Below are 17278 nucleotides of genomic sequence, written 5' to 3' on the forward strand. Positions count from 1 at the left end.
AGCAATGTGGAAGGAAAAATGTAACATTTTACTTTTACCCCACAAAAATGTTGGTTTATCACCAAATATTGCATTTTTACAAGGCATAGAAAAGAAAATTCAACATGTAGTGTGTTGTGCAATTTCTACTGCGTACACTGATACCCCATATGTGGTGGATAACTATTGTTTGGGTGCACAGCAGGGCTTGGAAGGGAAAAGAGCACCATTTGACTTTTGGAGAACAAAATTGGCTGGAATAGATAGTGGATGCCATGTTGTATTAGCCTCAAATTTTTCATTTGCACCTGAGAGTAAGAGAAAATGGACCCAAAACTTTTTTGTACAGTTTCTCCTGAGAATGCTGATATTGCATATGTAGTAAGAAACTACTGTTTGGGAGCATGGCAGGGCTTGAAAGAGAAGGAGCACTATTTGACTTTTGGAGTGTAAAATTGGCTGGAAAAGATAATAGACACCATGTTGTATTTGCAGAGCCCCTGACGTGCCTAAACAGTGGAAACCCTCCACAAGTGACCCTTTTTGGAAGCTGCACCCTTAGGCTATGTGCGCACGTTGCAAAATTTCATGAGTTTACGCTGCATATTGCACTGCAACATAAACGTCCTGCGTCCCCAGCACAATCTATGAAGATTGTGCATAATCCATCCACACGTTGCGTTTGAGACCGCAGCGATTTGCATGCTGAAATTTTGATCCAAATCGCTGTGCTCAAAAAAGTAACATGTCACTTATTTCAAGCGCTTTGAATGCTGCTCCCACTCTGTCTATGGGAGAGGCAGCATCCAAAGTGCATGAAATTGCATCTGTTCTGCAGACACACTGCATCAATTATGCAGTGTTTCTGCAGCGATTTGAAGCGCACATGCACTGCCAAATGGCTGCACATTTTTCAGCATGGACACTACGCAACGTACGCACATGGCCTTAGAGGAATTTATCAAGAGGTGTGGTGAGTATTTTGAACCCGCAGGTGACTCACAGAATTTTAAAACTTTGGACAATGAAAATTAAAAATTACGTTTTTCACCAAAAAATGTTGTTTTAGCCCCAAATTTTTTATTTTCAGAAGGGTAACGAGAAAATAGGCCACATAATTTGATGTGCAATTTCTCCTGAGTACAGTAATTTCCCACATGTGGTCAAAAACTTGTTTGGTCACACGGCAGGGTTCAGAAGAGAAAGAGCGCCATCTGATTTTTGGAGTGCAGAATGGTCTGAAATAGATTGCACCACCGAGGATCCAAAACGGTAAAAACACTCCAAAAGTGACACCATTTTGGAAAACTACAGCTCTCAAGAAATTTATCTAGGAGTGTGATGAGCATCTTTAATCCGTTGGTGCTTCACATAATTTTATCATATTGAACCATGAAAATGAAATTTTTTTTATTTTTTTTTTAAACAAAAATGATGCTGAAGGCCCCAATTTTTATTTTCACTAGAGTAACAGGAGAAATGGATAAACAATATTTGCTACATAATTTATCCAGAGTACGGTAATACCCTTGAGTCGAAAACTACTTTTCAGAAACCGTGCAAATCTCAGAAGGGAAGTAGCGCCATATCAGAGTCAATATTTGACTGTGATGGCTTGCAGGTGCTATGTCACATTGGCAGAGCCCAAAAGGTGTCAGGACAGCAGAACCCCACACTGCCCCCCATAAGTGACCTAATTTTACAAACTAAATCTCTTAATTAAATCATCTAGCGGTGTAGTGTGCATACTGACACCACATATTTGTTTTACACGGTGGCTCAGTGGTTAGCACTGCAGTCTTGCAGCGCTGGGGCCCTGGGTTCAAATCCCACCAAGGACAACATCTGCAAGGAGTTTGTATGTTCTCCCCGTGTTTGCGTGGGTTTCCTCCGGGTTCTCCCGTTTCCTCCCACACTCCAAAAACATACAGATAGGGAATTTAGATTGTGAGCCCCAATGGGGACAGTGTTCCTGATGTATGTAAAGCGCTGTGGAATTAATAGCGCTATATAAGGGAATAAATATTAATATTACAAAAGGTTATAACTTTGGGCAGTGAGGAAAAAAATAATTACATTTTTATCACTAAAATGTTGTTTTAGCCCCAGGATTTACAGTGAAAACCGAAGTTTACATACACTATCTATAAAAACACATCTGCATGCTTTTCTCACTATCCATCAAAACCATATAATTTGTATCTAGAATAGAGGATATACTACCATATAACCATGAAAAACCTCTAAAAAAACAATTTTATTAAATATTCATTAAAAAACTCCCAATCTAAAAACTTTGGGGTCATACCCAGTAGTTCAACACTAGACAAAAAGTCGTGATTGTGAATAGTGTATAAGGTCCTAAAAATAGGGCAGTAGGCCAAGGGCGTGCGCCCCCCGTTCGTGATTTTTAGGGGGTATCGCAATATGGGATGGAGGGACCTAGTATTCCCTAATGTTTATCCCTACCGGGCAACGGAGGTGAATACACCTTAAAGTTTTTGGATGCCCCCGTTCCTCGGTGGCTAGCCCTAAATGCCCCTGTCACTATTCCTGGCCTATAACCACCACCAGTGCATTGTGTTGGGGTGATTAAGTGGTCATGCGTCAAAAGTCCTACGTCAAGACCTTATATAAATCAAACACAGATATTGTACATCACCAGTATTCCAGTTATATAGTTTCAAACACTATCCGCCCTCAATCATTTGGGGGCATCCAAAAACTTTAAGGTGTATTCACCTCCGTTGCCAGGTAGGGATAAACATTAGGGAATACTAGGTCCCTCCATCCCATATTGCGATACCCCCTAAAAATCACGAACGGGGGGCACACGCCCTTGGCCTACTGCCCTATTTTTAGGACCTTATACACTATTCACAATCACGACTTTTTGTCTAGTGTTGAACTACTGGGTATGACCCCAAAGTTTTTAGATTGGGAGTATTTTAATGAATATTTAATAAAATTGTTTTTTTAGAGGTTTTTCATTTTCTCACTATCCGACATGAAATCAGAATAAATCTTTCCGGTTTTAGGTCAATTAGGAACCAAAATTATTTCTATTTGCCAAATACCAGAATAATGAGAGAGAGAATGTTTTAAGGCATTTTTATATTACTTTCTGCAAAGTCAAAAGTTTACCGTACATACATTTCATTAGTATTTGGTACCATTGCCCTTGAGTTTATGGGGAGTTTTTTACCTCTGTATTTGTAAGCCAAAGGTAGGAGTAGGTAAAAAAAAAAAAATTAAAAAAAATGCAGAAGTGGTGGCGTTTTTCTATTATACGTTTCCTCTGATTGTTCCACTCCTTGTTTTCGCTTACAAATTGTGAAGTAAAATTCACCAAAGACTGAACATGTGCACATGGCCGTTAGGCAAATTAGATGACTTGAGTTTTTGTCACTGTTTGTCAGTGTATTTTGTTGTTATTCTGATGCTGCAGTTTGTCTTTTTTTGTGCTTCTAGTTTAAGTAAAGTTGCTTTGTGGATTACATGTGTTTTCAGTCCATTTCAGCTGCAGAAACAAACTAAAAATACATATGCTTTTTTAACCTGCAGACTTTCCGCATCCAATTAACTTCTATGGGGACAAGTGTTTATAGAGGATGAGAATCGTGAATGAAATGGTAAAATAGCAATTGTTACTTCAGATCATCGCTGCGATTTTTAAGCAGAAATTCCGCGGATTTCTCAAAAATCCGCAGTACATCAAGTCCCCAGCCTTTTCTATGGCATTTGGGGAGTGTTGTGCCCATGCTGCGTTTTTTTCCGCAGCGGAAATAATGCGGATTTCGCTGCGGAAAAATCTGCAGCATGTCAATTATTCCTGCGGATTTTTCCGCATGATCCTATACTTACCTGCCTTGATAGAAGACACCGGAGTCACTTCCTTCGGTGCAGAGGAGCGCGGTGGAGCCAGGAGCGGGCAGCAGGAGGTGGGCGGGGCCTGCACGAGCTCTGGTCATGTGACAGCCGGGGCTAGTTCAGGCCCGCCCACCTTCTCCTGCAAAGTGCAGACAGACACGGCCGGAAAGTGAAGTGCTGTGTGATGGAGGTAAGTATGAACTCCTGATCACTGCAGCACTTGTTCTGCATTGAGGATGCAGTGTCGAAGCCATGGTACTGTATCCTCAATGCAGAATGCCCGCAGCATATCCACAGGACATTCCTCAATAAAACCGCAGCATGGAAACAGACAAAGTTGTGCTGCGGTTTTCTGGGAGTTCCTGCGGAATGTCCTGCGGATATATCCGCAGGAAACGTTTCCCGTGGGCACATAGCCTTAGTGTGCTCAATGTTCAAATCACATACTATTTATTTCAAATGAATGAATTACCGTAATTAATTCATAACTGGAAATGAGCGGACCCGAACGATGAAGTTCAGTGTTCGTACCGAACATAGACTTTTCAACAAAACAAAAAATCAGTGTTCAATTTCAGAGTTCAGGCGTTTTACATATACTGGTCACTCGAACAGCCCTGTGCGAGCCACTTGCAGTGTTTGGCTCACACTTGGGGTAAAAACAGCGTTATCGAATATAGTGTGCACAAAAAAAAAAAAATGAAAAAAAACTTCCGCCCTCCCTCCCCCGGGAGTGCTCTATTAATGGCTGGCTGTATGTGAGCGGACACCTAAAATGACCAACCAGTGGCTTCCAATGGTTCATGTCAACTCTGAGTACAGATCTACATTTTATCTAAAGTTCTACTGAACCTGCTGAAACTGAACTTCAAGGGGTCCACTCATCTCTATTCATAATGTGTTCAAACATTTTTGATATTGTAAAAAAAAAAACTATATAATATAATTTTTCTCAATTTCACGGTCTTACATGAACAGTAGCATTTGCAATAATAACAAATATGTACTCGCTCCAATGCCCCAACTACATAAGTATTGCCTTGGAAAACGGTCAACCAAACAATGAAAGCCGTAACTATTTAGAACTTGAATTTACACTCCTCCTTTTTGACGATCTAATCATTGTGCGAGGGAATAATATCCATTTCGAAACAGTGAGATTATTTTCGTCTGCCTAAACTATTTCATACACCATGAATGAGCGTTTTTGGACACATCATTCAGTCCATTCACTGTCAGCGTGACATCTGTTTCGGGGACAAGGATGGACTTAGCTCTCGCTGCTCGCTGCGTTCTCTCCTTTACAATGCACACTGACTGTGCACCCTCTCACTGGTTTGTCACTTCTCAGAGCTGGCGAGGGAGTGCAATGTCAGTGCACATAGGAAATATAGCATTGCAAGCATGTAGCTTCATCCTGAGCATGTGTTGGATTCACAACAGACATGCTCAATAGAGCAGAGACTAGCCCAGATCCTGAAACAGAGACATGGGTGGGGAAAGCAGGTTCAGCAGTGACTGCAGTCTCTGCCCCCTGTTGACATCCCGCTTGAGTATCCCTAAATGCACTGGGTATTCTGAAACAAAGCGTTATCAAAATGGGAGATAATGCAGAGCGTGAACGGTAGGGAATTATTAAACTAATTAATTGATTTAACTAGAGAATTGATTAGATTATTTTTTTAAATATATAGAGACATTTAGGACTAAATTTATCTTTGGCCTTAGGGTACTTTCTCACTAACCAACATTAAGGGGATTTTCTACCTCATAATTACTTATGGAAAACTGCTGTATAATAAATACAATGAGCTAACATACATTCCTGGTCACATGATGCAGAAAAAAAACCTGCAGTGTAAAGTGATCAGCAACCATTCAAATCACTGCTTTAGATTTCTAAGAGCAACAAAACCCTGTTTTTATTTTACAGTTTCAAATGTTTATCATAATGATAAACGGAAAAAAGCGCAATAGGGTCTTATCCAACTTACATGCACAAGTGATAAGGGAATGTGCTCACCTTCTGGGGTTGTGTATCACACAACCTGATTCAAAGCATGTAATCAGCTGCTGCAGAGTCCACACGCTTAACAAGCCAAAGCAGAAAAGGAACAAAAGAAACATGGACCTAATACTGTGCTGCCGAAGATATGACATACATTCAAAGAAGAGCAAATGAAGGTGGTTTTATTCTATGTGTTTCAAAGTGACTCCCCACTTCTTCATCAGGAAATCCACCAATATAAACAGGCTACACCAGTAATGCGATCTTCAGGAAGAGTGGATTTCCTGATAAAGAAGTGGTGAGTCTTTAGATTTATGCCATATCTTCGGTAGCGCAGTATTCACTCCACATTTCTTTTGTTCCGGATCTGCTTTGGCTATCGTAATGATAAGACTCTGGTGTACCAAAATAGACATTAGATCATCATAATTCTGTCATAGAATAAATGCAAATCTCACTTTTATATAATTTAAAAAGGTTTGAATCCATATATGTGATTTTTGGTTTGATTTCTTTTATTGGGTTGCCAAGCTGACAGCTGTCACCTGGCTCTTTCTGGCACAAGTTTCCCAGGTGAGAACATTTCAAACATTTCAAACATTTCAAATAGAACATTTCAAAGGGGGAATGCTAAAACCTGGAATTTTAGGAAAGCTGATTTCAACAAATTAAGGGAAGAGCTTAAATGTGTAGATTGGGACAAAGTCATGGTAACTGGGGATACTGAACATAAATGGGGAAAGTTTAAGGATATACTACTAGAGTCCTGTAAAAAACGTATACCCTCTGGTAATAAAATGTCCAGGAATAAAAAGAAACCACTATGGATAAATAAGACTGTACAAAGTATAATAAAACAAAAACAAAAGGTGTTTAAAATCTTAAAGGCTGAGAATACAGAAATAGCATTTCAGGAGTATAAAGATATCAATAGGAAATGCAAAAAAGAAATCAAACAAGCAAAACTAGCTACTGAAACAAAAATCGCCAATGACATTCCCAAAATCCCAAAATCTTTTATAAATACATTAATGCCAAAAGGAAAACAAAGAATAGTATTGGCCCCTTAAAATATAATAACAAGTTAGTTATAGAGGACAAACAAAAGGCTGAGATATTAAATAGGCATTTCTCATCTGTGTTCACCAAGGAACTGACTGTACCAGGGATCATTCAACAAGGGAAAAAAAATCAAAGTTCACCACCCGATATAATTAATTTAACACAAGAAGAAGTACCCCTACGTCTGAGTAAATTAAACATTGACAAATCCCCAGGGCCAGATGGCATTTATCCACGAATATTGAGGGAATTGAGCTCCGTAATTGACAGACCGCTGTATTTAATCTTTTTAGACTCACTTGTAACAGGGTTGGTGCCTCAGGATTGGAGGATTGCTGATGTGGTACCAATATTTAAGAAAGGTAAGAGGATAGACCCAGGCAACTACCGTCCAGTAAGCCTGACATCAGTAGTATGCAAAGTTTTTGAGGGCATTTTAAGGGATGACATGCAAAAATATGTTGCAGAAAATAATATAATAACTGACAGACAGCATGGATTCATGAAAGATAAGTCGTGTCTAACCAACCTGTTGGGGTTCTATGAGGGGGTAAGTGCAAACCTGGATATTGGTAATGCAGCTGATGTGATTTATTTGGACTTTGCAAAGGCATTTGATATTGTACCACATAATAGCCTTATACTAAAGCTCCAGAAGCAAGGACTAGGGGAAACTATATGCAATTGGGTAAGGAATTGGCTAAAAGATAGGAAACAAAGAGTAGTCATAAATGGTACATACTCTAAATGGGCTATAGTCAGCAGTGGGGTGCCGCAGGGATCTGTGCTAGGACCAATTCTTTTTAATCCCTTTATTAATGACCTTGTGGATGGGATTGATAGTAAAGTGTCAGTCTTTGCTGATGACACCAAACTATGTAGGATATTAAAAACTGACCTTGATAGTACAATATTACAAAAAGATCTGGATAAGATGTCAGAATGGGCAGATACTTGGCAAATGAGATTTAATGTTGATAAATGTAAAGTAATGCACCTAGGACGGAGTAATCCTATAACTGCGTACACATTAAATAGAAGTAAACTCCGGACTACAGAACAGGAGAAGGACTTGGGAATTCTTATTACAAATAAGCTGAGCAGCAGCACTCAATGTCAAGCAGCAGCTGCAAAAGCAAACAAGATTCTAGGGTGTATAAAAAGAGAGATTAGATCCCGTGATCCCAACGTATTGTTACCCCTCTATAAATCACTTGTAAGGCCACATCTGGAATATGGGATCCAGTTTTGGGCTCCACATTTTATAAAGGACATTCAGAAGTTAGAGTCAGTTCAAAGGCAGGCAACTAGACTACTACAAGGAATGGAAGGCCTCCCATATGATGACAGGTTGAAAAAGTTAGATATGTTTAGCTTAGAAAAAAGACGTCTCAGAGGAGATCTCATTTATATGTATAAATACATGTGTGGTCAATATAAAGGACTGGCACATGACTTATTTCTTCCAAAGACAATACTAAGGACCAGGGGGCACTCACTGCGAGTGGAAGAAAAGCGATTCCGACAGCTAAATAGGAAAGGGTTCTTTACAGTTAGAGCTGTCAGACTGTGGAATGCCTTACCACAAGAGGTAGTAATGGCAGATACTATAACAGCTTTTAAAAAAGGGCTGGATGATTTCCTCAGTACACAAAACATTGTTGGTTATAAATGACTTAGTGACCAAATATAGAACTGGTGGAGGAAGGGTGAACTAGTGGGACCTAGGTCTTTTTTCAACCTTAGTAACTATGTAACTATGTAACTATGTGAGTCACAGTTTTGGGATATAGCTCAGTCTCAGTTAAAGGAGACAGGATGATATGGTATGTGCTTTCCAGGTCAACAAAGCGAGAGAAAATGCTGTAGTGGTAGCTTTCTAAAGGGCAGGTTTTGCAGTTTTTTTACAAAAATAATTATTGTTAGGCTGGGTGCATATTGTGATATATTCCTTTTTGTTTGACACCATATATGGCTCTGGTCTAAATCCCACAAGAAAGAAGATTCCAGTTGTGCCACTGATGGGGATATTGACTCCAACGGCACAAATAGAGTCCGAAACAAAACTTTGGATTCCGTTTGGCCTCCTTTCTGCCTACGTCCGTCTTTTTATGTGGAGATTTTAGTATAATCTACTGTAGTGGGTGCTCTTACATATGCAGAACAGATGAACAACCATTGTAGTGTGCATGACCAGACATGCAGACCACTTCAGATCATGGGCAGTGAGCGTCTTTGAAGTCAAGTAAGCATACCCTTGATGTCAAATAAGTTGAAAGCTGATGGGTACAAAGCCATGCGTAGCTTTGTAATGCATTGCCATGATGCTGGCTGTGGTATATCATATTATCACGCCCACAGGGGCATGATAACATGCTAAGTAGGCCGATTAGACAGGGGACTAACACCTATGTGACTAGTCACAGCCCTTATTAGCATCTCATAAGCGATCTTTGGAAATACTTTTTCGGAAGATCTGTTTACGTATGCTACTATATGCTGGGACAGTTAAGGCCACGTCACACTAAGCAACATCGCTAGCAACATCGCTGCTAACGAACAACTTTTGTGACGTAACAGCGATGTTGCTAGCGATGTTGCTGTGTGTGACATCCAGCAACAACCTGGCCCCTGCTGTGAGGTCGTTGGTTGTTGCTGAATGTCCTGGGCCATTTTTTAGTTGTTGCTCTCCCGCTGTGAAGCACAGATCGCTGTGTGTGACAGCGACAGAGCAACAACTAAATGTGCAGGCAGCAGGAGCCAGCTTTTGCGGAGGCTGGTAACCACGGTAAACATCGGGTAACCAAGAAGCCCTTACCTTGGTTACCCGATATTTACCTTCGTTACCAGCGTCCCCGCTCTCAGCTGTCAGTGCCGGCTTCTGCTCTGTGCACATGTAGCCACAGTACACATCGGGTTAATTACCCAATGTGTAGTCTGGCTGTGTGTGCAGGGAGCAGGAGCCGGCACTGGCAGCATGAGAGCGGGGACGCTGGTAACGAAGGTAAATATCGGGTAACCAAGGTAAGGGCTTCTTGGTTACCCAATGTTTACCGTGGTTACCAGACTCCGCAGAAGCCGGCTCCTGCTGCCTGCACATGTAGCTGCAGTACACATCGGGTAATTAACCCGATGTGTACTGTGGCTAGGTGTGCAGGGAGCCAGCGCTAAGCGGTGTGCGCTGGTAACCAAGGTAAATATCGGGTTTGTTACCCGATATTTACCTTAGTTACCAAGCGCACCATGCTTCCACGCGGCGCTGCTGGCTGGGGGCTGGTCACTGGTTGCTGGTGAGCTCACCAGAAACTCGTGTAGCGACGCTCCAGCGATCCCTGCCAGGTCAGGTTGCTGGTGGGATCGCTGGAGTGTCGCTAGTGTGACATCTCACCAGCGACCTCCTAGCAACTTACCAGCGATCCCTATCAGGTTGGATCGTTGTTGGGATCGCTGGTAAGTTGTTTAGTGTGACTGGGCCTTTAGATAGGGATTCTAGATATGCATTCTGAACTGCTAGTGGTTCCGGGTGCACTGAGGACCTGGCAGGTTGCCTTTAAATATTGAAAGGCTAGATAGTGGGAATCCCTTCTTTGAGTCTGAAGCCGTCTGCAAGATTTTGTCTAGTGAAGAACCAAAGAGGAAATCGTCCTCACATGGGATACCACAGAGCCTTTATTTGGAATGAAAATCTCCTGTCCAGTTTTTAAGAGCTCTCCTGGCTGAGTTAGAAAATGAGCATGTGTGGGCTGTAAGCTTAAGGCCGGGGTCACACTTGCGTGTGACTTGTGCGAGTATCGGATCGCACTGCCCGGACCGACCGTGGCTCTCCTGACAGGAGCGGGTCAGCATCACAGAAATACATACAGCGGAGCCGCTCCTGGCAGAAGAGAAGCCAGCTGGTCCGGGCAGTGCGATCCAATACTCGCACGAGTCACACGCAAGTGTTACCTAACTGCAGTCGCCTAACTGCGAGACACACCTGCTGCCATCATGATAGTCGGAAGCAGGGCCGCCACTAGGAATTTCAGGGCCCCATACTGGCAAATGTTTGGGGCCCCCTTGAGACTCCGCACAGGTTCCCCCCAGCTCCGCCTCCACCCTGCACACCTTCTACAGCCTTACAGTCACGCTTGGAAAAATGTGTGTGTATGTATATATATATATATATATATATATACACACACATATATATGCACACACACAGTCAAAATTGTTAGCACCCTTGAACTTGTTGCAGAAAATGAAGTATTTATCTAAAAAACATTAATACACTCCTACACCGCCCCTCTCCATAATATCTCTCCCACACTGCCCCATATACAATATCCCCCCACATGGTGCCTTTCTGTATAATAGCCCCCCACACAATGCCTCTGTGTATAATATCCTCATACACTGCTCCTCTGTATAATCTCTCCCACACACACTACTCCTCTGTACTGAGCTTACTACAGAGATCCGAGATCAGAGCAAAGCTTACTACAGAGATACAAGATCAGAACTGAGCTTACTATAGAGATATGAGAACAGAACCGAGCTTACTGCAGAGATACGGGAACAAAACTGAGCTTACTACAGAGATACAAGATCAGAACTGAGCTTACTCTAGAGATATGAGAACAGAACTGAGTTTACTACAGAGATACAAGATCAGAACTGAGCTTACTATAGAGATATGAGAACAGAACCGAGCTTACTGCAGAGATACGGGAACAGAACTGAGCTTACTACAGTGATGCCGCACGTACCTATTTTAACCTATGGTGCTGCCCAGAAGTCCGTGTTTTTCCGGCAGAATTAATGACAAAGACTGATAGAAGTCTATGGATCCATGTAAAACACAAACAGCACATGGAGGGCAGCAGTGTACATAGTCCGTGTGCTGCACGTGTTTAACATTGCGAAGTATAGGAGAAATTTTGGAATTTCATCTAATATATAAAGCTGAATGTGTGTGTGTATGTGTGTGTGTATGTGTGTGTGTGTATGTCCGGGATTGGCATCCGTACCGTCGCAGCTACAGCCACAAAATTTTGCACACTCACACTTCTGGACCCAGAGAACGTCATAGGCTATGATTTGAGGGGAAATTTTAACCACGATCTTTACAGTTATTCGCCAAAAAACCTGCCTCCATTAAAGCGAATGGAGCTGGAAGCCACAGTGCAGCCAGAACTTCAGAAGAATGCGCAGCCACGCCCTTATATGGAATGTTGGCGTGTCACAATGCAGCCAGGGAAAGAGACAGACACAGACAGGGAAAGAGGCAGACACAGACAGGGTAAGAGACAGACATAGACAAGGTAAGAGACAGACACAAAGAGATAGACACAGACAAAGATACAGACTGACAGGGAAAGTGACAGACAGGGAAAGTGACAGACAGGGAAAGTGACAGACAGGGAAAGTGACAGACAGGGAAAGTGACAGACATGGAAAGTGACAGACAGGGAAAGTGACAGACAGGGAAAGTGACAGACAGGGAAAGTGACAGACAGGGAAAGTGACAGACAGGGAAAGTGACAGACAGGGAAAGTGACAGACAGGGAAAGTGACAGACAGGGAAAGTGACAGACAGGGAAAGTGACAGAGATAGATAGACAGGGAAAGAGATAGATAGACAGGGAAAGAGATAGAGACAGACGGAGAAAGAGATAGAGACAGACGGAGAAAGCGATAGAGACAGACGGAGAAAGAGATAGAGACAGACGGAGAAAGAGATAGAGACAGACGGAGAAAGAGATAGAGACAGACGGAGAAAGAGATAGAGAGAGAGAGACAGAGAGATATATACAGAGGGGGAGACAGACAGAGAATGGAAGAGAAACAGAGAGACAGTTACTATCCCGGGCAGCGCCGGGTGCTATGTTGTGAGGCGAAATTTGAACCCCGCGTGTTCCAATTTACCAGTCAATTTTGCCCCTATCTACATAATGGGGAAAAAGTGAAACGAAAAGTGTTGGGGACAAATTGACAGCGGCCAGATGTGAACAAGGGGGACTTAAAGAATGAGAGCGGTGGCGCCAAAGAGTATATACCGTACAGGTGCTAAGGTGGGGCCCCGACATGGGATACTCACCACACTCGGGGATATGAACACACACACAAAATGCACCACACACTACCACGTGCTTGAACACATATACCACCCTCAGCACACATCTCACCACACATACACCAACCTCGCCACATAATCGCCCTAAACACACACAAGTCTGGTATTATCCTTCAAAAATAAAAATCTGATTAATAAGCAGCCAAACTACAAGAACAACAAATGTACCACATAGGAAATACGGCAGCTGTCAGTCACATGACCTGTCTATTTTGTGTGTGTGTGAGCTAATATATACTGTCAGGGGGAGGGCTTTCTGTTGCCTGGAGATTTATCAGGCTGCCAATAGCAACCAATCACAGCTTAGCTTCTATTTTGCTACAGTTAATTAATCTGAGCTCTGATTGGTTAATATAGGCAACAAAGGACATTCTCAGTATGTGTGAGGTCATAGGATGTTAAATCTGTGTGGAATATCTGTGGTGTTGAAATATATGTTGTGAAATGCTTCTATTAGCTTAGTTTTTGCCTTTTAATAATTACATTTCTATCTATTTGTTTTGTGGTTTTTGTGTGCAGAATACATTTTTGTTAATACATTCTATTTTGTTAAGAGCAGTTATTAACCCGGGCGAAGCCGGGTAGTACAGCTAGTTTTCTATATATTCATACCGAAAAAAACACAGATGGCACACTGATGGCACATAGTTTTAATAATGTAAACAAAAAAGTGTGATAAAAATAAATACACATTCAAAATGGAGTGAACCACACGTGTTTATATATGGATGTGTAAAAAGCCTAACACCCACCAACACCCCAATGTATACAGCGCAACACACAGTACACAGGGCAATATTTCCCCAGTATACAGCGCTGCACACAAGGCAATATGTCCCCAGTATGCAGCGCAGCACACAGTACACAGGGCAATATGTCCCCAGTATAAAGCGCAGCACACAGGGCAATATGTCCCCAGTATAAAGCGCAGCACACAGGGCAATATGTCCCCAGTATAAAACGCAGTACACAGTACACAGGGCAATATGTCCCCAGTATAAAGCGCAGTACACAGTACACAGGGCAATATGTCCCCAGTATACAACGCAGCACACAGTACACAGGGCAATATGTCCCCAGTATAAAGCGCAGTACACAGTAAACAGGGCAATATGTCCCCAGTATACAGCGCAGAACACAGTACACAGGGCAATATGTCCCCAGTATACAGCGCAGCACATAGTACACAGGGCAATATGTCCCAGTATACAGCGCAGCACACAGTACACAGGGCAATATGTCCCCAGTATACAGCGCAGCACACAGTACACAGGGCAATATGTCTCCAGTATACAGCGCAGCACACAGTACACAGGGTAATAGGTCCCCAGTATACAGCGCAGCACATAGTACACAGGGCAATATGTCCCCAGTATGCAGCGCAATACCCAGTACGCAGAGTAATATACCCCTAGCCCTTAACAGTAGAGTGCAGCACCTCTCCTCGCAGGGTAAAGTGTAGACCTCAGCCCCTCATAATTAACATAGCAATAAACCCCCAGGCCCATATAATATATAAAGCTCAAACCCCCAAGTTTCTTATAATATACACAGCCCCCCAGCCCCTAATAACATACCGAGATGCAGACCCTCTATTAGGCTGCTTTCACACCTCCGGTTTTAGCAGAGCCGGCCAATCCGGCTCTAAAATCTATGCAACGGATGCGGCGACAAAACCGCATCCTTTGCATAAGTTTTTTACATGCGGCCCGTCCTTTTTTTGCCGCTTGCAGCAGGCTACTGAGCACGCGCAGTGGAAAAAAACGTATGCGGCGGCCGGATGCGGTTTTTGCCTATGGACGCCGCATGCGGCGTTCATAGGCATACATTGCAAATCGCGCCGCATCGGCTGGATGCGGCGTGATGCGGTTTTTTTGCCAGACAAAAAAACATGCCAGGCAACGTTCCATCTGGCCGCCGCATCGGCTAAATCTGCTGCATGCGGCCAAAACAGGACCGAACACAAGCCCATGCGGCACAATACTACAGCACTAATGTAAGTTTATGCAAAAAAAACGCAACTGGCGGCAAAAAAAAACGGTTGCGTTTTTTCTGCAAAGCGCCGGATTGTGCCGCACAGGAAAAAATGGATGTGTGAAAGCAGCCTTAATCATCCATCCAGCCCACCACAGCGCACAGTATAGCAGACTCTGACCTCTATCACGAGCTGTCATCACACATCCATCTTACCAGCCTCTGACTAGCCAGGAGCTCCATGTCGAGGAGAGAAGCCATTAATCACAGCACAGGAGGAGGAAGGGGCGGAGCATGCACTGAGCTCCGCAGGTCCTGTGTGCTGCATAGGAACGTCTGAAGCAGCCAGAGAGGAAGATTTAAAGGTATAGTGCCGCCTGTGTCCCTGTGAAGAGGGGGCGGCCGGGGCTTAATAAAGTTATGTAATTACCCTAACGCCCCATCCTCACCGGGTCCTGTACACCAGTAATGGTTGTAATGCCCAGATGGCAGCTCTGGTCGGGAGACTTACCAGCAATCGGTGCCTTGGACACATGTTCCTGATCTGGGATTTTAACTGATTACGTCTCACTCTAAGGCTGGGGCCACACGGGGATTACTGCGATTCTCTCGCATGACACTCGGCTCAGCTGGTAGTACAGCAGGAGCCGAGTGTCATGCGAGTGTCCCTGCGACTGAGGTCCGACTGTGTGATCAGACCTCAGCTGCGGGGGGCGGGCCGGCACTGAGGAGGGGAGGGATTTATCTCCCTCCTCCGTAGCCGGCTATTGCCATTCTCTCCCTGCACTTGCGGTACACCGGTGTACCACGAGTGCAGTGCGATTTTTCTCTCGCCCCATACACTTGAATGGGTGCGAGAGAAAGAGTCTCATATTACAATCGCAGCATGCTGCGATTGTTATCTCGGTCCGATTAGGGCTGAGAAAATAATCGCTCATGTGTGCTGACACACAGGCTAATATTGGTCTGAGTGGAATGCGATTTTTTATCGCACTCCACTCGCACTGATTTTCATGCCGTGTGGCTTAGGCCTTACAGTTCTTGCCGTGTAAGTGGCTGCTATAGCAAAAAGAAAAAAAATGTGATTCATTATCACTATCCTCTGGGTGAATACCCAGAAACACGTAGACCAATTTTGCCTTGATCTGTGTCCTGTTTTCATATGTATTTTTATGGATCTTCAATAAGGTTTTATAGTGTTGTAATCACATTTTTTTCTATTGACTGCGGATTTTCAGATTCGTGCACTTACACAGGCAAAGCTGGTCTTTTTTTTTTCCCTCTAAGTGGCTGCTATGTTGGGTTCAAATGCAGCTGCCCCTGATTCCCAGGCCCTCTTTAGGAAACGTTAAGCTTTTCTAGTTACGGTAATGGATCCTTCAGCAGACCTGCATCATCAAAGGGGAGTGCAGTATTACAGGATACCTTGGAGACTGAAACTTCTATCTTGGGTACCTTATCCCAGAACTCAAACCTCTGGGCTAAAATGGATATTTCCTTTTAATTCCTCTTGTGAGAATGGCCTTTTTATCTTTTTTTTTCCGCCATTATGTTTTGATCAGAGAGGCTATGTTTTTATGTACGGGAAAAAATCTATGCTTGAGAATTTCTAAGTCCCCAAACATTTATGTCTTCAATTGACTCAAGCTCTTTAATCTCTTTTACCCTCATCATTGCTCTAAGGCTGGAAACACATCTGTGCGAGTAAAATCGGTCCGACTGGGCTGAAAATTACTCGGCTGATTTTAGTTCACGTTAGGTGCGAGTGCAACGCAAGTGCGATGCTTTTTGCTCGCGTGTGTGTTGCGATTGCGATGCTAGTTTCATGCACCATCTTAATTATATAAAAGCTATTACACATGTGTCATTTAATTTACCTTTGGGAATGTGCTGTCACATTCATCTGTTGAATATTTAATGAGCGAAGTTCCTGCCACACTCGCAAATGTGAACGGTGGTACGCGTGTGTGATCCTACTTTTAATCCCCTTCCATAGGAAATCTTGGGACAAATGGTGCGAGAAACTCGCAAAAAAGCAGCATGCTGTGATTTTTTTCTCGGTCCGATTTGGACTGAGAAAAAAATCGCAGATGAGAGCTGAATCATTCACTAACATGTGTCCGATTCCAATGCGAGTTTTTCTCGCATTGCTCTACTGCGAGAAACTCGCAAGTGAGAAGCAGCTCTAACAGCTTTCACACGTTTGCCTGTATCCTCTATGGAGAAAACAAGGTTGACCCTCTCCATCATCTGAGAAGGATGAGGATAATGAC

The 17278-nt window shown here is 43.1% G+C and overlaps 1 protein-coding gene across 2 annotated transcripts in view; it reads right to left on the bottom strand.

Moving 5' to 3' along the window:
• Window positions 1–17278, bottom strand: part of SNED1 (sushi, nidogen and EGF like domains 1) — a 347445-nt gene that overhangs the window by 256875 nt on the left and 73292 nt on the right. The window lies entirely within an intron of this gene.

Source organism: Anomaloglossus baeobatrachus, chromosome 3 (genome assembly GCF_048569485.1).
Source record: "Anomaloglossus baeobatrachus isolate aAnoBae1 chromosome 3, aAnoBae1.hap1, whole genome shotgun sequence".
NCBI lineage: Eukaryota > Metazoa > Chordata > Amphibia > Anura > Aromobatidae > Anomaloglossus > Anomaloglossus baeobatrachus.